Source organism: Coregonus lavaretus (genome assembly GCF_964263955.1).
Source record: "Coregonus lavaretus genome assembly, chromosome: 19".
In the NCBI taxonomy this organism is placed as follows: Eukaryota; Metazoa; Chordata; class Actinopteri; order Salmoniformes; family Salmonidae; genus Coregonus; species Coregonus lavaretus.
In genome coordinates this window covers 32,135,238-32,156,228 of record NC_140006.1, presented here as the reverse complement: position 1 = coordinate 32,156,228, position 20,991 = coordinate 32,135,238, and the positions used below count along the sequence as shown (strand labels likewise).

General features: G+C 42.8%; 1 pseudogene across 1 annotated transcript in view; it reads left to right on the top strand.

Annotated features, from left to right (window-relative positions):
• The first annotated feature begins 5,154 nt into the window (after positions 1-5,154).
• The window catches only part of LOC311147255 (ephrin type-B receptor 1-like), a 308,651-nt pseudogene continuing 292,814 nt past the window's right edge, over positions 5,155-20,991 (top strand). Inside the window, exon 1 of the transcript in view lies at positions 5,155-5,348. The product of the transcript in view is annotated as an ephrin type-B receptor 1-like (transcript). The remainder of the gene's footprint in view (positions 5,349-20,991) is intronic.

Below are 20,991 nucleotides of genomic sequence, written 5' to 3'. Positions count from 1 at the left end.
AACTGTGAGAGACGGAATCTAAAACAAAAATCCAGAAAATCACATTTTGATTTTTAAGTAATTAATTTGCATTTTATTGCATGACATAAGTATTTGATCACCTACCAACCAGTAAGAATTCCGGCTCTCACAGACCTGTTAGTTTTTCTTTAAGAAGCCCTCCTGTTCTCCACTCATTACCTGTATTAACTGCACCTGTTTGAACTCGTTACCTGTATAAAAGACACCTGTCCACACACTCAATCAAACAGACTCCAACCTCTCCACAATGGCCAAGACTATAGAAAATAGAGCTTTTTGGTCTAAACTCCACTCGCCGTGTTTGGAGGAAGAAGAAGGATGAGTACAACCCCAAGTCTAGGTCCAAAAGACTTCTCAACAGCTTCTACCCCCAAGCCATAAGACTCCTGAACAGCTAATCATGGCTACCCGGACTATTTGCACTGCCCCCCCACCCCATCTTTTTACGCTGCTGCTACTCTGTTAATTATTTATGCATAGTCACTTTAACTCTACCCACATGTACATATTACTTCAACTACCTCAACTAGCCGGTGCCCCCACACATTGACTCTGCACCGGTACCCCCCTGTATATATAGCCTCCCTACTGTTATTTTATTTTACTTCTGCTCTTTTTTTCTCAACACTTTTGTGTTGTTGTTTTATTTTACTTTTTTATTTAAAATAAATGCACTGTTGGTTAAGGGCTGTAAGTAAGCATTTCACTGTAATGTCTGCACCTGTTGTATTCGGCGCATGTGGCCAATAAAAATTGATTTGATTTGATTTGATTTTAACACCATCCCAACCGTGAAGCATGGAGGTGGAAACATCATTCTTTGGGGATGCTTTTCTGTGAAGGGGACAGGACGACTGCACCGTATTGAGGGGAGGATGGATGGGGCCATGTATCGCGAGATCTTGGCCAACAACCTCCTTCCCTCAGTAAGAGCATTGAAGATGGGTCGTGGCTGGGTCTTCCAGCATGACAATGACCCGAAACACACAGCCAGGGCTACTAAGGAGTGGCTCCGTAAGAAGCATCTCAAGGTCCTGGAGTGGCCTAGCCAGTCTCCAGACCTGAACCCAATAGAAAATCTTTGGAGGGAGCTGAAAGTCCGTATTGCCCAGCGACAGCCCCGAAACCTGAAGGATCTGGAGAAGGTCTGTATGGAGGAGTGGGCCAAAATCCCTGCTGCAGTGTGTGCAAACCTGGTCAAGACCTACAGGAAACGTATGATCTCTGTAATTGCAAACAAAAGTTTCTGTACCAAATATTAAGTTCTGCTTTTCTGATGTATCAAATACTTATGTCATGCAATAAAATGCAAATTAATTACTTAAAAATCATACAATGTGATTTTCTGGATTTTTGTTTTAGATTCCGTCTCTCACAGTTGAAGTGTACCTATGATAAAAATTACAGACCTCTACATGCTTTGTAAGTAGGAAAACCTGCAAAATCGGCAGTGTATCAAATACTTGTTCTCCCCACTGTATGTATCGGCATGCCTATAGTGTGAGGGTCTGGGGGAGGATGTGCTCCTGCTCCAGCATTATTGTTACCTCCTCTCCTCTCTTCCTTCCCCAGGGTGAGGACAGTAAACAAGGATAGATTGGCTTGGGCTGCAGCCCTCCTCTGGAGCTGGCCCTGGGGGTCAGAGGTGACAGTGCTGGTACTGGGGACCGAGGCATGACAAATAAGAGCTAGGCGGACCTCGTAAATCCACTGTGGCGCACTGGGGCCAAACAGGGTCAAGAGCTCAAAACACTGTCCCACTCCACACCACACCATTAAAAATGACAAATGGAGCTCTAGTTAACTCAGCTTCAAGAGTCTTTGTACATTGTCATTATGTTTTTAAAGGTTTTCTGCAACGTTTGCTGTGTTGTACTGGCCTAGTTCATTGGAAGCATCTCAGAGGGAAAGGGAGGTTTTGTGCCGTCGTGTCCCTTTTCATTTAGTTTCTGTTCAATATACAGTAGAGTAAAAAGGTAGGGGGGGTATAAGGGAGGATGAAGGGAATGGGGCGATGGAAGAAGGGGGAGAATGGAATGAGGCCCAAGTCCAAGATATACAGGGATGAAGTTGGAAGGCAGAGGTTGAAATAGACTGAACCAGGCCATCCTTGGAAGACCCACCTCCAGGAGAGTGAGCTGGACCATCCAGCCCCAGACAGGTGTTGGGGTTTGGGAGTTATTGATTATCACAACCCCCCTCCTCTTCCAGATCCCGGTCCCCCAGCACATCCCTGGGGAAACAACCTTTTGTGTCCCCCATCTGTTGCAGCACGTGCACTCATGATCTCACAATAGGACGAGGTGGTTAGGAGAGGTTGAAGGTAGACAGTTAAGACAAGAGGATTCTAATATCCCAAAACTTTGAATAAAAGAGGAAGAATTCTAAACTAAGGGACCAGATATGTATTTTATTTTATATTTAACCAGATAAGTAAATTGATAAATAATTATCCTTTACAATGACAACCTTGCCAAGAGGCATAACAATGCAACAGTGAACAGGACAACACACAATACCACAAAAAAATACACTATATGCAGAGGAAAGGTACAAATTCATCAAATATACAACAATGAGACACATTCAGAGCTCGTTAGCAACAGTGCTGGTCCCATGAATCTGTTTATTTTCTAAAGCATCTGCATGGAATCATAACTTGTCCTTACCTGGGTTCAACCCAATTATTTATATATAGGCCTACACTAGATTACCGATAGGGAGTCACCTTGCCTCCAACTTGGAAGCTGTATAAATCAATTTATTAATGTCTACATTCGTTTTTTCCACATGTATTATATTACAGACACCTTAATGCATACTTTAAATTATATTATGTGAGCTAAAAAAAAAAAAAATGAACAAAAACATACTTAAATACATGTAATTCTGTCCTTGAAACATTTCATTGAAATACTGTATAAATCCATTAATTACTATGGAGAACTGCTCCTTCTGGGGAGTGCCAATATGGGGGGTAGAGATCTAACTTCCATTAGGAGATGTATGTGGATCTATTGCCAAGGCTATTAAAGACTAATATGAATGCAAATGAGGCTTCTTGGGGCTCTGATTAAGATAATAGGGGAGGGAGACTGCCAAGTGATGCGCCAGCCATAAGACACTGGAGTGGGAAGGTAAGGGAGGGGAAGTCTGTGTGAGTGAGAGGAACAGTAGACCAAGTCTGTTTTCTCCCTTCTACCTGAAATGTGCATTTTGCACTTAAACACTCCCCCTCATATACAGCTGTGGGAAAAATTAAGAGACCACTGCAAATGTTTCTTAAATCACCATCTCTACATGTATGACAGCCATTCCATTCCAGTGTCTGTTGAATTCCAAAACAGGCACACCTCATTCTACTGAATTAGGTACTGATTATGTGATCACCTGAACCAAATCTTATTTAAAAAGGAAAAGTAAAAAAAACACTGCTGTGGTCATCACTATCCTCTTGCAATAGGACCAGCTGGATTGCAATAACAGTGCTAATAGTACCTCAAAAGTAATATTAATCAAAAAATTGCTATTGACCATGCCAAAAGAGTTGAAAAGGAAAGTTTTGAGTGAGGAAAAGAAGGTTTCAATTCTGGCTTTACTGGCAGAGGGATACAGTGAGCATCAGGTTGCCTCCATCCTTAAAATTTCAAAGACGGCAGTTCATAAGAACAAGGTCAAGCAGCAGACATTGGGGACAACAAAGCTACAGACCAGCAGAGGGCGAAAACGACTCTCTACTGACCGGGATGACCACCAACTCATTTGAATGTCACTCAACAACTGTAGGATGACATCAAGTGACCTACAAAAAGAATGGCAAACGGCAGCTGGGGTGAAGTGCATGGCGAGGACGGTTCGAAACAGGCTCCTAGGGGCAGGGTTGAAGTTGTTCAAAGCTAGAAAAAAGCCCTTCATCAATGAGAAGCAAAGAAGAGCCCGGCTGAGGTTTGCAAAAGACCATAAGAATTGGACGGTAGAGGACTGGAGTGAGGTCATCTTCTCTGATGAGTCCAATTTTCAGCTTTGCCCAACACCTGGTCATCTAATGGTTAGACGGAGACCTTGAGAGGCCTACAAGCCACAGTGTCTCGCACCCACTGTGAAATTTGGTGGAGGATCGGTGATGATCTGGGGGTGCTTCAGCAAGGCTGGAATCGGGCAGATGCTTGAATTTTTGCGCCAGGAGTGGCATAAAGTCCCCCAACATCAATGTGAAAGACTGGTGGAGAGCATGCCAAGACGCATGAAAGCTGTAATTGAGAATCAGGGTTATTCCACCAAATATTGATTTCTGAACTCTTCCAAAGTTAAAACATTGGTATTGTGTTGTTTAAAAATGAACATGAACTTATTTTCTTTGCATTATTCGAGTTCTGATAACACTGCATCTTTTTTGTTATTTTGACCAGTTGTCATTTTCTGCAAATAAATGCTCTAAATGACAATATTTTTATTTGAAATTTGGGAGAAATGTTGTCAGTAGTTTATAGAATAAAACAAAAATGTGATTTTTACCCAAACACATACCAATAAATAGTAAAACCAGAGAAACTGATCATTTTGCAGTGGTCTCTTAATTTTTTCCACAGCTGTATTTGTAAGGAATGGACTGGTGTAAGGAATGTGGTGGGAATTCCCTTCAGCAAAATGCAAACACCAATCCAATGCTTTTTAATCGTTGAAGTGAATGAGTGAATGGGAGTGAAGAAGTGTACACTTATGGGAGTGAATATGTGTACACTTTCATGGGAAAAAGGGGGTAAAAGCAATTGGGGTAGAGATGGGGAGATGAGAGAGAGAGTGCGAGAGATGAGAAATGAGAAATGGAGGTCCTCTATTCATATTTTGGGACCATCTAACAATGTAATACCCAAAACCAGACCAATTGGTGGTGCTATTCTCCTTCCCTGACACGGGCGGCCGCGGTTTCAAATAGGTCAGGGAAAAGTTCTGTGTTTTCACAATGCAGGTGGGAGGAGCAAACCATTGGCGATTGGTTAGCGATTTTCACTTTTAAATCTGTGATTGGCCCTGCCGCTTTAGCGGGGTGTAAAGAGGCTGTGTTGCCCCCTCCTCACTCCCCCTCCTCACTCCCCCTCCATCCCATACACTCGGCGGGGTCCTATACTGGTTGTCACAACACGGGCTTACTGACTGGAATGCATACAACGCTCTGTGACAACCGAAGGGATTTTTTGTGCGCGCGTGCTGCGTGGTTCTCAGTGGATAGGCCTATAGACTGTGTGGACTATACATTTCTGCCATGACTTTGGATTTGTTTGCGGTTTTATTGGTCATCATCACCACCACGGTTTCTGCGATGGAAGGTAAATGATTGGAATGATCATTGCTGTGTTTTGATGGTTTGGAATGACTGCTCCGCGCCAGAACGCACACTGGCTCTCTCGCGCCGCTCTCTCCCATGGAATGGCACGTACACATTGTATCCGTGAGAGCGTGCGCTCTGTGATGTCAATGGAATACAGGGGATGTGATGCACGTTCATCATGTCAAGCCCGTTCCCGTTATTTTATTCTGAATAGGACGGAGTAGGGGTCTCTCTGTGTCGGTGGGTCTGGCAATAGCCTACAATGCACTGGTGATGGTATTTGTTGGTTCTTCTGGGCTGCAAACAGTGCAGCTAGGGCAGCACATCGTCACCAAATTCTATAAACTTCCCTTTGAATAGGTTTTCGTTACACAATTAAAATATAGCCAACATGTGGGAGCCTCCTTTTATTTGTTTCGTTGGGGTGGCTTATTCTTCCATGAGATAATTGTGTGGTGATCTATAGCCTACATCATGTTTGGAACAGTATCTGTTACTTACCCGAGAGAGATGCTCTTCTACCTGCGAGTGTCGTCCTCAGCACCTGGGTGTAGGCTAGCTCTCTACAGAGCGTATGTTATTCGGGTCACTGCCTGACATAGGCTTATAATGTGTTTTTAGCGCCAATTCGGAGCAGCAGTAGGATAAATATCGGGCGATTTTCGATTGGCTGAGGGATTTTATAGATGGCTGCTGGAACTGTTTAGCGACAGTAATGACTCCACCAGATCAAACCATTGTGATGAGGCACCTCCAGATCTGAACTCTCTAGCTACATGTACAATATGATCATTTTCTGGCTGGTCCTTTTTGGCACCCACATGCACAGACAGACAGGCAGACAGACAGACAGACACACACACACACATATACACTGTGTAGGCTAAATCAACAGACAAGTGTGCCATCAGCATTGTTGGCTAATAGCTCATCTTAGAGCTTTAACATGTTCTTCATTTCCTGTGTAGGACCCTAGGGACTAGGGCATTAGACATACTGTATGTGCTGCATGCATATAATGCTTCAGCCTCTTGACTATGGAAGAGTTCTCTCCCTTCACTTTCAACGCTCACACACTCTCCAAAGCAGATGGTCTCTCGTGGTTCTCTGCTTAGCATAAACAAGTGGAATGAATTAAAGACTAGCAAGTGAAGTGGGCGTTACATGATCGTAGTATCTCTGTTTCATATTTTTATTTTCATAATGATTACAATGCTCAGGCTGCCTGGGTAGCTCAGTGTTGCTGTGTAATTCAGTAAAGCACTGCTTGCTTGTTTATATTCATCGTATTCTATCACACACACACACACACACACACACACACACACACACACACACACACACACACACACACACACACACACACACACACACACACACACACACACACACACACACACCAGGGATGAGAGTGATTTCCTTGTTTAGGCTGGTTAATTGAAAGGATATTGTCTCACGGGCAGGTTAAGATGTTAGCTGATCTGATCTACAATCTGTTGCCCTCACTCACTCTCTCTCTCTCTCTCTCTCTCTCTCTCTCTCTCTCTCTGTCTGTGTGTGTGCCACAGTGTGTGTGTGTGTGTGTGTGTGTGTGAGAGAGAGAGACAGCATACGGCCCTGGCCACATTATCCCTGCCCAGATCTGTGTCCCCCTTAATCTGATTATCTGTCCCTAATCACCACATCAGCCCCGTAATCACAAACACTGTGTCAGAGATCACCCTGTGTGTGTGTGAGACTGTGTGTGTGAGACGGTGTGTGTGTGTGTGTGTGTGTGTGTGTGTGTGTGTGAGAGACAGTGTGTGAAACTGTGTGTGTGTGTGTGTGTGTGTGTGTGTGAGACTGTGTGTGTGTATGTGTGAGACGGTGTGTGAGTGTGTGTGTGAGACAGTGTGTATGTGTGTGTGAGAGAGACTGTGTGTGTGTGTGTGAGACTGTGTGTAAATGTGTGTGTGAGACTGTGTGTGTGTGTGTCTGGGGGGGACACTACTGACCATATGGACAGATGGGTGATGAATAGAGAGTAGCCACCCCCCCCCCCCCCCCCAGGGGGAAGGGCTACTAGTGTGTATGGGGGTCTTCCTAAAAATGTTACTATGGATAAGGTATAGGTTCTATCATGGCGCTAAATTATGGGGCTACAGCTGGACAGACTGTAATACTGCTATAGATTTCACCCATCCATCCATCCATCCATCCATCTAGACTTAAACCTCTAGTTACTGTGGATGTCTCAGTCATGCTCTCTCATCCATATGGCTGCCGTCCGCTCGCGTCTCTCCTCAGCGGAGCGAGGGATGGAGAGAAAGCAGTAGGAGGAGGGGTGGATGGATAGACAGAGCATTGCTGAATAGCAGCAGATGTGTGTATGGATTCATGGCCCTAGGCTGATATGTGGTGCATGGAATGGTAGACACACAGAGACACACAGTGATGTCTGTCTGACTGATGGCAGCCATGGCTTCACTGAAAGGTCATGATGTTAGAGAGACCGGGGCAGAAAACCCTGATCCTATTAACTGTTTATGGGACATTAGGACTGGCTGGCTTGGCCAAGAGAACGATGGTAGAGAGGAGAGAGAAGAGGTATTTGCATTCTCTCTCTCTCCCTCCAAGTGTGTATCATTATTCACAACAATAGTAGTAATTCTTCATTACTTACAGAGCCATTGCTTATTTCTGTTGGCCCTTAAACCAATCAAGGCTGCTTAGCTGACTTCAACTACAGCAGGAAACAGAGAGAAGAGAGAGAGACAGTGGGAGAGAGAGAGAGAGAGAGAGAGAGAGAGAGAGAGAGAGAGAGAGAGAGAGAGAGAGAGAGAGAGAGAGAGAGAGAGAGAGAGAGAGAGAGAGAGAGAGAGAGAGAGAGAGATGGATGAGGTGACAGGGAAGCACCAAACCCAAACACACTGGAACCAACCAGAAGAGAGAGAGAGACAGTGGGAGAGAGAGAGTGGTGTTGATGGTATCCTAAATGAAATGATAAAATATACAGACCACAAATTCCAATTGGCTATACTTAAACTCTTTAACATCATCCTTAGCTCTGGCATTTTCCCCGATATTTGGAACCAAGGACTGATCACCCCAATCCACAAAAGTGGAGACAAATTTGACCCCAAAAACTACCGTGGGAAAAGCGTCAACAGGAACCTTGGGAAAATCCTCTGCATTATCATTAACAGCAGACTCGTACATATCCTCAGTGAAAACAATGTACTGAGCAAATGTCAAATTGTATTCTTAACAAAATACCATACGACAGACCACATATACACCCTGCACACCCTAATTAACAAAGAAACAAACCAAAATAAAGGCAAAGTCTTCTCATGCTTTGTTGATTTAAAAAAAGCTTTTGACTCAATTTGGCATGAGGGTCTGCTATACAACTTGATGGAAAGTGGTGTTGGGTGAAAAACATAAATACAAACTCTGTATAAACGGGCAGTAATTTATTTGGTAAAAAACCACCAATGTTTCTGCATCACTGTGCCTTCTTCAAGGGGAAAAACATACAACATTCAAATCCATGTACACAAACAACAAAAATTTGCAAATAAAATTGGCAAAATCGACATATTTCTTTCCACAGGGCCGTGGTGTGAGACAGGGATGCAGCTTAAGCCACACCCTCTTCAACATATACATTTGAAGTCGGAAGTTTACATACACCTTAGCCAAATACATTTAAACTCAGTTTTTCACAATTCCTGACATTTAATCCTAGTAAAAATGCCCTGTTTTTAGGTCAGTTAGGATCACCACTTTATTTTAATATAGTGAAATGTCAGAATGATAATAGAGAGAATGATTTATTTCAGCTTTTATTTATTTAATCACATTCCCAGTGGGTCAGAAGTTTACATACACTCAATTAGTATTTGGTAGCATTGCCTTTAAATTGTTTAACTTGGGTCAAACGTTTCGGGTAGCTTTCCACAAGCCCATTCCTCCTGACAGAGCTGGTGTAACTGAGTCAGGTTTGTAGGCCTCCTTCCTTGCACACGCTTTTTCAGTTCTGGCCACAAATGTTCTATAGGATTGAGGTCAGGGCTTTGTGATGGCCACTCCAAAACCTTGACTTTGTTGTCCTTAAGCCATGTTGCCACAACTTTGGAAGTATGCTTGGGGTCATTGTCCATTTGGAAGACCAATTTGCGACCAAGCTTTAACTTCCTGACTGATGTCTTGAGATGTTGCTTCAATATATCCACATAATTTTCCTTCCTCATGATGCCATCTATTTTGTGAAGTGCACCAGTCCCTCCTGCAGCAAAGCACCCCCACAGCATGATGCTGCCACCCCCGTGCTTCACGGTTGAATTGGTGTTCTTCGGCTTGCAAGTTCCACCTTTTTCCTCCAAACATAACGATGGTCATTATGGCCAAACAGTTATATTTTTGTTTCATCAGACCAGAGGACATTTCTCCAAAAAGTACGATCTTTGTCCCCATGTGCAGTTGCAAACCGTAGTCTGGCTTTTTTATGGCGGTTTTGGAGCAGTAGCTTCTTCCTTGCTTAGCGGCCTTTCAGGTTATGTCGATATAGGACTCATTTTACTGTGGATATCGATACTTTTGTACCTGTTTCCTCCAGCATCTTCACAAGGTCATTTGCTGTTGTTCTGGGATTGATTTGCACTTTTCACACCAAAGTACGTTCATCTCTAGGAGACAGAACGCGTCTCCTTCCTGAGTGGTATGATGGCTGTGTGGTCCCATGGTGTTTATACTTGCGTACTATTGTTTGTACAGATGAACGTGGTACCTTCAGGCGTTAGGAAATTGCTCCCAAGGATGAACCGACTTGTGGAGGTCTACACATTTTTTTCTGAGGTCTTGTCTGATTTCTTTTGATTTTCCCATGATGTTTTTATTTATTTATTTATTTCACCTTTATTTAACCAGGTAAGCCAGTTGAGAACAAGTTCTCATTTACAACTGCGACCTGGCCAAGATAAAGCAAAGCAGTGCGATAAAAACAACACAGAGTTACATATGGGGTAAAAAACATAAAGTCAAAAATACAACAGAAAATATATATACAGTGTGTGCAAATGTAGCAAGTTATGGAGGTAAGGCAATAAATAGGCTATAGTGCAAAATAATTACAATAGTATTAACACTGGAATGCTAGATGTGCAAGAGATTATGTGCAAATAGAGATACTGGGGTGCAAAAGAGCAAAATAAATAACAATATAGGGATGAGGTAGTTGGGTGGGCTAATTTCAGATGGGCTGTGTACAGGTGCAGTGATCGGTAAGGTGCTCTGACAACTGATGTCAAGCAAAGAGGCACTGAGTTTGAAGGCAGGCCTTGAAGGTAGGCCACACATCCACAGGTACACTTCCAAATGACTCAAATGATGTCAATTAGCCTATCAGAAGCATCTAAAGCCATGACATCATTTTCTGGAATTTTCCAAGCTGTTTAAAGGCACAGTCAACTTAGTGTATGTAAACTTCTGACCCACTGGAATTGGGATACAGTGTATTATAAGTGAAATAATCTGTCTGTAAACAATTGTTGGGAAAAATTACTTGTGTCGTGCACAAAGTAGATGTCCTAACCGACTTGCCAAAACTATAGTTTGTTAACAAGAAATCTGTGGAGTTGTTGAAAAACAAGTTTTAATGACTCCAACCTAAGTGTATGTAAACTTCCGACTTCAACTGTAATATGACATTTGAAATGTCTTTATTCTTTTGGAACTTTTATGAGTGTAATGTTTACTGTATATTTTTTATTGTTTATTTCACTTTTGTTTATTATCTATTTCACTTGCTTTGGCAATGTAAACATATGTTTCCCATGCCAATAAAGACCTTAAATTGAAATTTAAATTAAGTGAGGAAAGAGAGAGAGAGAGAGGGCAGGAGAAAGAGACAGGGTGGGAGAGAGAGAGGGCGGAAGAGAGGACAGGAGAGAGAGAGAGGGCGGAGAGAGAAGAGGGCAGAGAGAGAGAGAGAGCAGGAGAGAGAGAGATAGCAGGAGAGAAGGGAGTGAGAGAGAGGGCAGAAGAAAGAGAGAGGCCGAGAGAGAGAGAGACGGCGGGAGCAAAGGGAGTGAGAGAGATCAAAAAAGTAAAGAGTGTGTGTGGCAAGGAACAGCCATGATCATGAAATCATCCGTTGTTAAATAGGTACAAGCTGATAGCAAATCCAACAACCTGTGTGTGTGTGTGTGTGTGAGAGAGAGAGAGTGAGAGTGAGAGAGGGAGTGAAATCTCCAACCCAGAAGACAACAGGTGTGTGTATAGTAACCAGTACCATAGGAGGAGGCGTTGAATACCAGCGAAACTGTAATAACACCTCCCCAGTGGCACAATGGATTAACAACAATAAAGACTAGTACATGTCCATGCAGTAGCATTAACCACCACATCATCTGCCAGTCAAACCAACACATTCTGTGTCATATCAGTATCTGTATGGTGTCTGAATAAGAAGAGAGCAGCATTAGAGTAGATTCGGCAAACAAAAAGGCTTTCTTGTAATATAATTGACTGTGTTTGTGTGTATGTGTTCTGATAGAGAGAGAGAGAGAGAGAGAGAGAGAGAGAGAGAGAGAGAGAGAGAGAGAGAGAGAGAGAGAGAGAGAGAGAGAGAGAGAGAGAGAGAGAGAGAGAGAGAGAGAGAGAGAGAGAGAGAGAGAGAGAGAGAGAGAGAGAGAGAGAGAGAGAGAGAGACCTTGACCCCATCTGTGATGGAGAGAGAGAAGTCACTAATGGAGGTTTATAAGATCAGTCCTCACCTTTCACTCCCTCTCTCCAAATGGATGAATGTAAAAAGAGAAAGCGAAAACAGCCCTGTTCTGTATGGAAAGGAGGGGTGAAACACAGTCATACATCATACACGTGTGTGTGTGTGTTTGTGTGTGAGTGCTTGTGTGTGTGGGCCTGGATGCACCTTTAGTACAGGGCTAGTGCTGATCTACTGACCTATAATGCTGTGTGAAGTAGAATGCAATTCTACACTTTCTATATCCTGCAGCATCTATAGTGTAGACTTCTAGCCTGTGTTGTGAGCCGTGTGGTACACACAGTGAGAGACTGGGTGGCAGACATGGTGTTATTAACCTGTAATGGGTACATTAGAGTGCCTGGAGAGAAAATAGTTTTCTACTACTCTGAATTGTATGCTGCTGGCCTGGCACCTGCCTTCACAACACTTATGAAATCAAACACTTACCCAAAACATTTTCTAAACCCAGAGGCCTAACATCACGATACTTCCGGGATCGCTTCGCGAAGCAGACTTGGTAGACCAGACCGGGGCTTGGCGTTGGGGAAGTCAATAAGAGAAGTGTAAAATGATTCCTTAGTTGTACATTTTCTCTAAATCTAAAGGCATAACCTAGATTCAAGCTAATGTCTTAAGTAGTTTAACATGTTATTACTCCAACATGGTGAAAGTGACAAACTGACACGTTTTCATTTTCATCAAAAACAACTTTATATCGAAGGAGTGCCTTTGATTTGACGGCCTGCACATGCACAGTTCGGCGTGACGCGACCGTTAGACCCAATAACGTGTTTCTGCACTTGAGCTTTTCTAGCCAACGTCGCCATGCCATCGCCTACGAATTACTACGACAGGTTTTCATCTATCGACAGATATATGCATTATACAAAAAAGTTAATTGATTTCAATACAATATTGATTTGAGTGATTAATTTGCCCAGGCTTTTGATTACAGTAGAACAAGCTAATCATTTCCAGTCTTGAGTGACCCCTTGGTAAATACTGGTGCGTGTGCCGTTTATAAGGTACTAATTTAGCGAAATACAAGTAATCTGAACACAAGTGTGACACGTGTGTCTAGGGAGTAACCTTTATGTATTGGTCTTCAAAATATCACTACTTGTTTCAGCATATTGATTATGAATTTAAAACCGGTGTTTTGACACTGTGACATAAATCAAAAAGCCATGACCACAGGAAGCATTACAATTCTTATTGTCAATGTATGTTGATACTTTTAACATTATTTTTCAACAGGTAAAAACGACTGAATGAGCCAAAAACGTGCTATGATTTATTGATTAGATGATATTAGTGAAATCCTGAAAATATGTTTGTCCTGGCTACTATAAGCTCTAAAGGCTTTGTGATAGTGGTGGCCCCCCAGTCTGCCTCTAGCCCAGCCACTGTTCACAGCCTGACTGAGGAAGTTGGCCCATCCGCCATTCTGATGACTGAGACCATGATGACTGAGACCATGATGACTGAGACCATGATGACTGAAAACATGATGACTGAGAACATGATGACAGACCATGACAGACCACAGAGGGGCATCAGGGCTGTTATGTCTCAGTGAAGCCATTCTTCCATGGCTCTAACCCCCCACAGAACGCACACACACACACACAATCCCCCTCAGAGCTCACCTTACCCCAGAGACATCCGAGCCTCAAAACCGCCAGATGGTGGATAGGAGGTGGTGTTGGGGAGGAGATTGAGTGGAATGTGATTTGTGTGTGTGTTGTCAGTGAGAGAGTGTGCGTGTTTATGTCTGTGTGTTTCTGTTTGTGTGACTGCCTGTGTGTGTGTGTGTGTTCACAGTCTACTGTGTGTTTGTGTATACGTGTGTGTGTGTGTCTGTGTGTGTCCATTTGCGTATGTGTGTATTCATGTGTGCACTTGCATGGGAATAGACACCCTTGTCTTCACTAGCATTACATGTTAGTTGTCTTGTCCTGACTGTCACAGGCTCCTGCGTTCTGATTCGCTGTAGAGATTCTATCTCTGTGGAATGTTGTGTTTTACTGGTCTCGCTTCACGCTCTCCTGCTATCACCATGCAGCCCAGGTGGATGATAACATTAGATAGACTGCCTTATCTAACCATTTACACATCCAAACACTGGATAGACTGCCTAATCTAACCAATCACACATCTAAGCACTGGATAGACTGCCTTATCTTACCAATCACACGTCCAAACACTGGAAGACTGCTTTATCTAACCAATCACACGTCTAAGCGCTGGATTGACTTCCTTATCTAACCAATCACAAGTCCAAACACTGGATATACCAGCTTATATAACCAATCACACTAGAGCTGGGCGATAAATCGAATGACAGTTCTCGATTGCTTGAGCACATTTGTCCAAACAATTAACACCCAGCACCAAACTGAAACACGTTGGCCAAAATGACACTTTTATTTTGCAGAAAGCATTAAAACTCTCAAAACATGAAATACTGTACAAGACACAAAATCAGCTACCTCCATCTAAACATACAACTTGTTATCTAATGAAAAGTTATTTTAAATCAATCGTTACACAATGGCCCAATAAATACTAAGTAGGCCTACAACTATCAATATACCCTAACACGGTTAACCCTCTTTTATATGTCTGGGCCATTTGTTTATACTATAATTATAGTATACACCATAAAAGGCAAGAAAACATATTATCACAGCATGGGCTGTATAATTTTTTACCAAAATTATTTTACCAAAGATGACTAATGCAGAAATGTCACTCAAGAGCATGAATATCCAGAAACAAACGGCTTTATTTTACCTTTTTCCATTTTAACTGAGAGCTGAACTATCTTCCTCTATGGGCCCCTCTACCTCTCCTTTGTCCTTGCCTTCGACCTCTTACTTGATCCATTCATGCTAACAGCAACTCAGAGGAGACCTCTTTTATGCATTAATAAGGACTGATTGCTGATTGAACATGTAATGAATACTCAGGGAGAAAAAGGTGTAGATTCAGGTGTTTATTTCGCCTTCGCAAAAGGCAGGAATCGTGGTCACAGGCAGGCAACGGTCATACACAGGTAAGCAAACAGGCAGGAGAATCAAAAACTAGGACTGAAGGCTATTACTGGTTCTCACAAACAAGCTAGGAAAAGGCTTAGTAGAGTCAAAACGAACAATACCTCACAAGGCACAAACAGAATGACCTGAACTAAATAAGGAGATGATGAGACCAGGTGAGTAACAAACACAGGTGAAATCAATGAACAAAAATGAAAGACAGGGCTATGTTCAAAAACACAAAGAAACAGGGCTACGTTCAAGAACACAAGGTTGACTAAGAAAATAAATACAGAACCTTACAGAACAATTGTGCAAATTAAGTTTTGCACACGTGCAGAAGAGGTTCACATTCATGGGAGTTATTTGTATCAGCTGTGACCCAATGTTTTAATTTTGTTTGTCATGATTTACTCAACTGAGTTTTGCATCTTTTGTAGAGAGTTGTGTTTACTGTTTTGCAAAAATGTGTTTAGCATTTGCATTGTGTGTGAAAGCAATGAGAAATGACTTAGTTTTGCTAAAAATGTTACTGTTGTGCTAATTAGGTTATGATGGAGATCAAGTGGACCCCGGTTTTCTTGTAAAAGTGTTTTAGCAATCTAGAAAAACTGTAATTCGATTAATTCGAATTGATGTTTTTCTGTGATATTCCAAATGCCTGTATCGCAAGACTCAATTTTTATTATATTTTTTGCTTTTGTGAGAATTTATGTCCGCTTGTTTCATGTTGTCTTTTTGGTCTCGTCTCATTCTCTCCTTCTGTGCTGTGTTCACCTTCCCATTTACACCAGGATCTGTATATAATGACGAGATGCTCATGTATCCACCCAAACAATGGGAGTCGTCCCAAAGTTGGGAAGGCAGGCGACAAGCTTAGGTCCAAAAAAAAGCCCATAGAATCGCATTGGGCTTATTTTGTAGAGTGAAACTTCTCGCTTCTTCCTCTCTGTTTACACACACACACACACCAAGCCCCTCCCCCGCCACTCACAACAACAAAGATGAGAGATCACTTCTTCCTCTCTTACAAGCGGTTTCAACTCGCTATTTGCATTTGAGGTTTGGTCCAATAGAATTGGTCATATGGACGCCGAAACACATTGAGACGTTATTTTACTGTGATAGAGGTGAAGTTAACCTTTCTAACGATACCCTTTTTATGTCTCAACTACTCAAATTGCACACAGAGCACTACTTAAATGGGAGTATCAATGAACATTGATTCTGGAAAATGAATGCTCAGTTTGTCGCACACTGCATTGCAGTACCACATGCCGTTAGCAGAATTTTTGCCAAATACTGTTATTCTGGCTGTCTAGTCCACTTGATTTCAACATCTGAACAAAGTGGACAAGCTAGCATGCTGTTCAAACAGTTGGAGATGGACAGAAAGGTGTGTTCATAACAATTAAACTGTTCTGCCTTGTTAGCTATCAAATAGATCCAAGTTGGCTAAACTTAAAATATAAAGATTAGTTGGCTACTTACTAGCACGTGGGCTAGTGCTCGCGAGATCGTTTATGAGACCTGTGTTAATTTTATATGATGCCTGCTACAAGAAGTTAGTCATTATTAGTGAATGTGCATAATGCATGTTCCTGGTAAAATTTGTAACAAAAAGGGCATTTTCATAGACTGACTTGAAAGCCAGATCAGTGATTATTTCAAAAACACAAGTTAAACTATTTTGATAAAATAATTAAATTATTAGTGGGTCTTATGGTTGTGGAAGGTTTATATTTAGCCTAGGTATAACTTCACAAGCCATGAATTCAGTAGATTATTGCTGAATGTTTGAAATTCAGTCTATTTGACCTTTAATTGTACCTCAAGCTTATTTAGAGAAAACTTGAAAAAAATCAAGATATACAGTACCAGTCAAAAGTTTGGACACACCTACTCATTCAAAGTTTTTTTTTTTTTTATTAAATTTTTTACATTGTAGAATAATAGTGAAGACATCAAAACTATGAAATAACACATATGGAATCATGTAGTAACCAAACAAGTGTTAAACAATTCAAAATATATTTTATATTTGAGATTCTTCAAATAATCACCCTTTGCCTTGATGAAAAAATAAATGTATGCACTCACTAACTGTAAGTCGCTCTGGATAAGAGTGTCTGCTAAATGACAAAAAATGTAAAAAAATTTAAATGACAGCTTTGCACACTCTTGGTATTCTCTCAACCTGCTTCACCTGGAATGCTTTTCCAACAGTCTTGAAGGAGTTCCCACATATGCTGAGCACCTGTTGGCTGCTTTTCCTTCACTCTGCCGTCCGACTCATCCCAAACCATCTCAATTGGGTTGAGGTCGGGGGATTGTGGAGGCCAGGTCATCTGATGCAGCACTCCATCACTCTCCTTCTTGGTAAAATAGCCCTTACACAGCCTGGAGGTGTGTTGGGTCATTGTCCTGTTGAAAAACAAATTATAGTCCCACTAAGGGCAAACCAGATGGGATGGCGTATCGCTGCAGAATGCTGTGGCAGCCATGCTGGTTAAGCGTGCCTTGAATTCTAAATAAATCACAGACAGTGTCACCAGCAAAGCACCCCCACACATTAGCACCTCCTCCTCCATGCTTTACGGTGGGAACTACAAATGCAGAGATCATCAGTTCACCCACACCGCGTCTCACAAAGCCACAGCGGTTTGAACCAAACATCTCAAATTTGGACTCAAGACCAAAGGACACATTTCCACCGGTCTAATGACCATCACTCGTGTTTCTTGGCCCAAGCAGGTCTCTTCTTCTTATTGGTGTCCTTTATTAGTGGTTTCTTTGCAGCAATTCGACCATGAAGGCCTGATTCACACAGTCCCCTCTGAACAGTTGAAGTTGAGATGTCTGTATACAGTTGAAGTCGGAAGTTTGCATACACTTAGGTTGGAGTCATTAAAACTCGTTTTTCAACCACTCCACAAAGTTCTTGCTAACAAACTATACTTTTGGCAAGTCGGTTAGGACATCTACTTTGTGCATGACACAAGTAATTTTTCCAACAATTGTTTACAAATAGATTATTTCACTTATAATTCCCTGTATAACAATTCCAGTGGGTCAGAAGTTTACATACAGTGGGGAAAAAAAGTATTTAGTCAGCCACCAATTGTGCAAGTTCTCCCACTTAAAAAGATGAGAGAGGCCTGTAATTTTCATCATAGGTACATGTCAACTATGACAGACAAATTGAGGAAAAAAAATCCTAGAAAATCACATTGTAGGATTTTCAATTAATTTATTTGCAAATTATGGTGGAAAATAAGTATTTGGTCACCTACAAACAAGCAAGATTTCTGGCTCTCACAGACCTGTAACTTCTTCTTTAAGAGGCTCCTCTGTCCTCCACTCGTTACCTGTATTAATGGCACCTGTTTGAACTTGTTATCAGTATAAAAGACACCTGTCCACAACCTCAAACAGTCACACTCCAAACTCCACTATGGCCAAGACCAAAGAGCTGTCAAAGGACACCAGAAACAAAATTGTAGACCTGCACCAGGCTGGGAAGACTGAATCTGCAATAGGTAAGCAGCTTGGTTTGAAGAAATCAACTGTGGGAGCAATTATTAGGAAATGGAAGACATACAAGACCACTGATAATCTCCCTCGATCTGGGGCTCCACGCAAGATCTCACCCCGTGGGGTCAAAATGATCACAAGAACGGTGAGCAAAAATCCCAGAACCACACGGGGGGACCTAGTGAATGACCTGCAGAGAGCTGGGACCAAAGTAACAAAGCCTACCATCAGTAACATACTACGCCGCCAGGGACTCAAATCCTGCAGTGCCAGACGTGTCCCCCTGCTTAAGCCAGTACATGTCCAGGCCCGTCTGAAGTTTGCTAGAGTGCATTTGGATGATCCAGAAGAGGATTGGGAGAATGTCATATGGTCAGATGAAACTCAACTCGTCGTGTTTGGAGGACAAAGAATGCTGAGTTGACACCAAAGAACACCATACCTACTGTGAAGCATGGGGATGGAAACATCATGGCCCAGGAGTGTGAAGGTGAACGGAAAGGCTGGAGCAACGAACAGCCCTTGCTGTCTCTGCCGGGCCGGTTCCCCTCTCCACTGGGGTTCTCTGCCTCTAACCCTGTTGCAGGGGCTGAGTCACTGGCTTGCTGGTGCTCTTTCATGCCGTCCCTGGGGGGGGTGCGTCACTTGAGTGGGTTGAGTTACTGACGTGATCTTCCTGTCTGGGTTGGCGCCCCCCCCCCCTTGGTTTGTGCTGTGGTGGAGACCTCTGTGGGCTATACTCGGCCTTGTCTCAGGATTGTAAGTTGGTGGTTGGGGATATCCCTCTAGTGGTGCGGGGGCTGTGCTTTGGCGGAGTGGGTGGGGTTATATCCTTCCTGTTTGGCCCTGTCCGGGGGTTTCTTCGGATGGGGCCACAGTGTCTCCGGACCGCTCCTGTCTCAGCCTCCAGTATTTATGCTGCAGTAGTTTATGTGTCGGGGGGCTGGGGTTAGTTGGTTATACCTGGAGTACTTCTCCTGTCTTATCCAGTGTCCTGTGTGAATTTAAGTATGCTCTCTCTAATTCTCTCGTTCTCTCTTTCTCTCTGAGAACCTGAGCCCTAGGACCATACGTCAGGACTACCGGGCATGATGACACCTTGCTGTCCCCAGTCCGCCTGGCCTTGCTGCTATTCCAGTTTCAACTGTTCTGCCTGCGGCTACGAAACCCCTACCTGTCCCAGACCTGCTGTTTTCAACTCTAAATGATCGGCTATGAAAAGCCAACTGAGAGACCTGAGCCCTAGGACCATACGTCGGGACTACCGGCCGTGGTGACTCCTTGCTGTCCCCAGTCCGCCTGGCCTTGCTGCTATTCCAGTTTAAACTGTTCTGCCTGCGGTTATGGAACCCCTACCTGTCCCAGACCTGCTGTTTTAAACTCTAATGATCGGCTATGAAAAGCCAACTGAGATTTATTCCTGATTATTATTTGACCATGCTTGTCACTTATGAACATTTTTGAACATCTTGGCATGGTTCTGTTATAATCTCCACCCGGCACAGCCAGAAGAGGACTGGCCACCCCTCATAGCCTGGTTCCTCTCTAGGTTTCTTCCTAGGTTTTGCCTTTCTAGGGAGTTTTTCCTAGCCACCGTGCTTCTACACCTGCATTACTAGCTGTTTGGGGTTTTAGGCTGGGTTTCTGTACAGCACTTCGAGATATTAGCTGATGTAAGAAGGGCTATATAAAATAAAATTGATTGATTGATTGATGCTTTGGGGCTGTTTTTCTGCAAAGGGACCAGGACGACTGATCCGTGTAAAGGAAAGAATGAATGGGGCCATGTATCGTGAGATTTTGAGTGAAAACCTCCTTCCATCAGCAAGGGCATTGAAGATGAAACGTGGCTGGGTCTTTCAGCATGACAATGATCCCAAACACATTGCCCGGGCAACGAAGGAGTGGCTTCGTAAGAAGCATTTCAAGGTCCTGGAGTGGCCTAGCCAGTCTCCAGATCTCAACCCCATAGAAAATGTTTGGAGGGAGTTGAAAGTCCGTGTTGCCCAGCGACAGCCCCAAAACATCACTGCTCTAGAGGAGATCTTGTGAAGACTTACAGAAAACGTTTGACCTGTGTCATTGCCAACAAAGGGTATATAACAAAGTATTGAGAAACTTTTGTTATTGACCAAATACTTATTTTCCACCATAATTTGCAAATAAATTCATAAAAAATCCTACAATGTGATTTTCTGAGAAAAAAAATCTCATTTTGTCTGTCATAGTTGACGTGTACCTATGATGAAAATTACAGGCCTCTCTCATCTTTTTAAGTGGGAGAACTTGCACAATTGGTGGCTGACTAAATACTTTTTTTC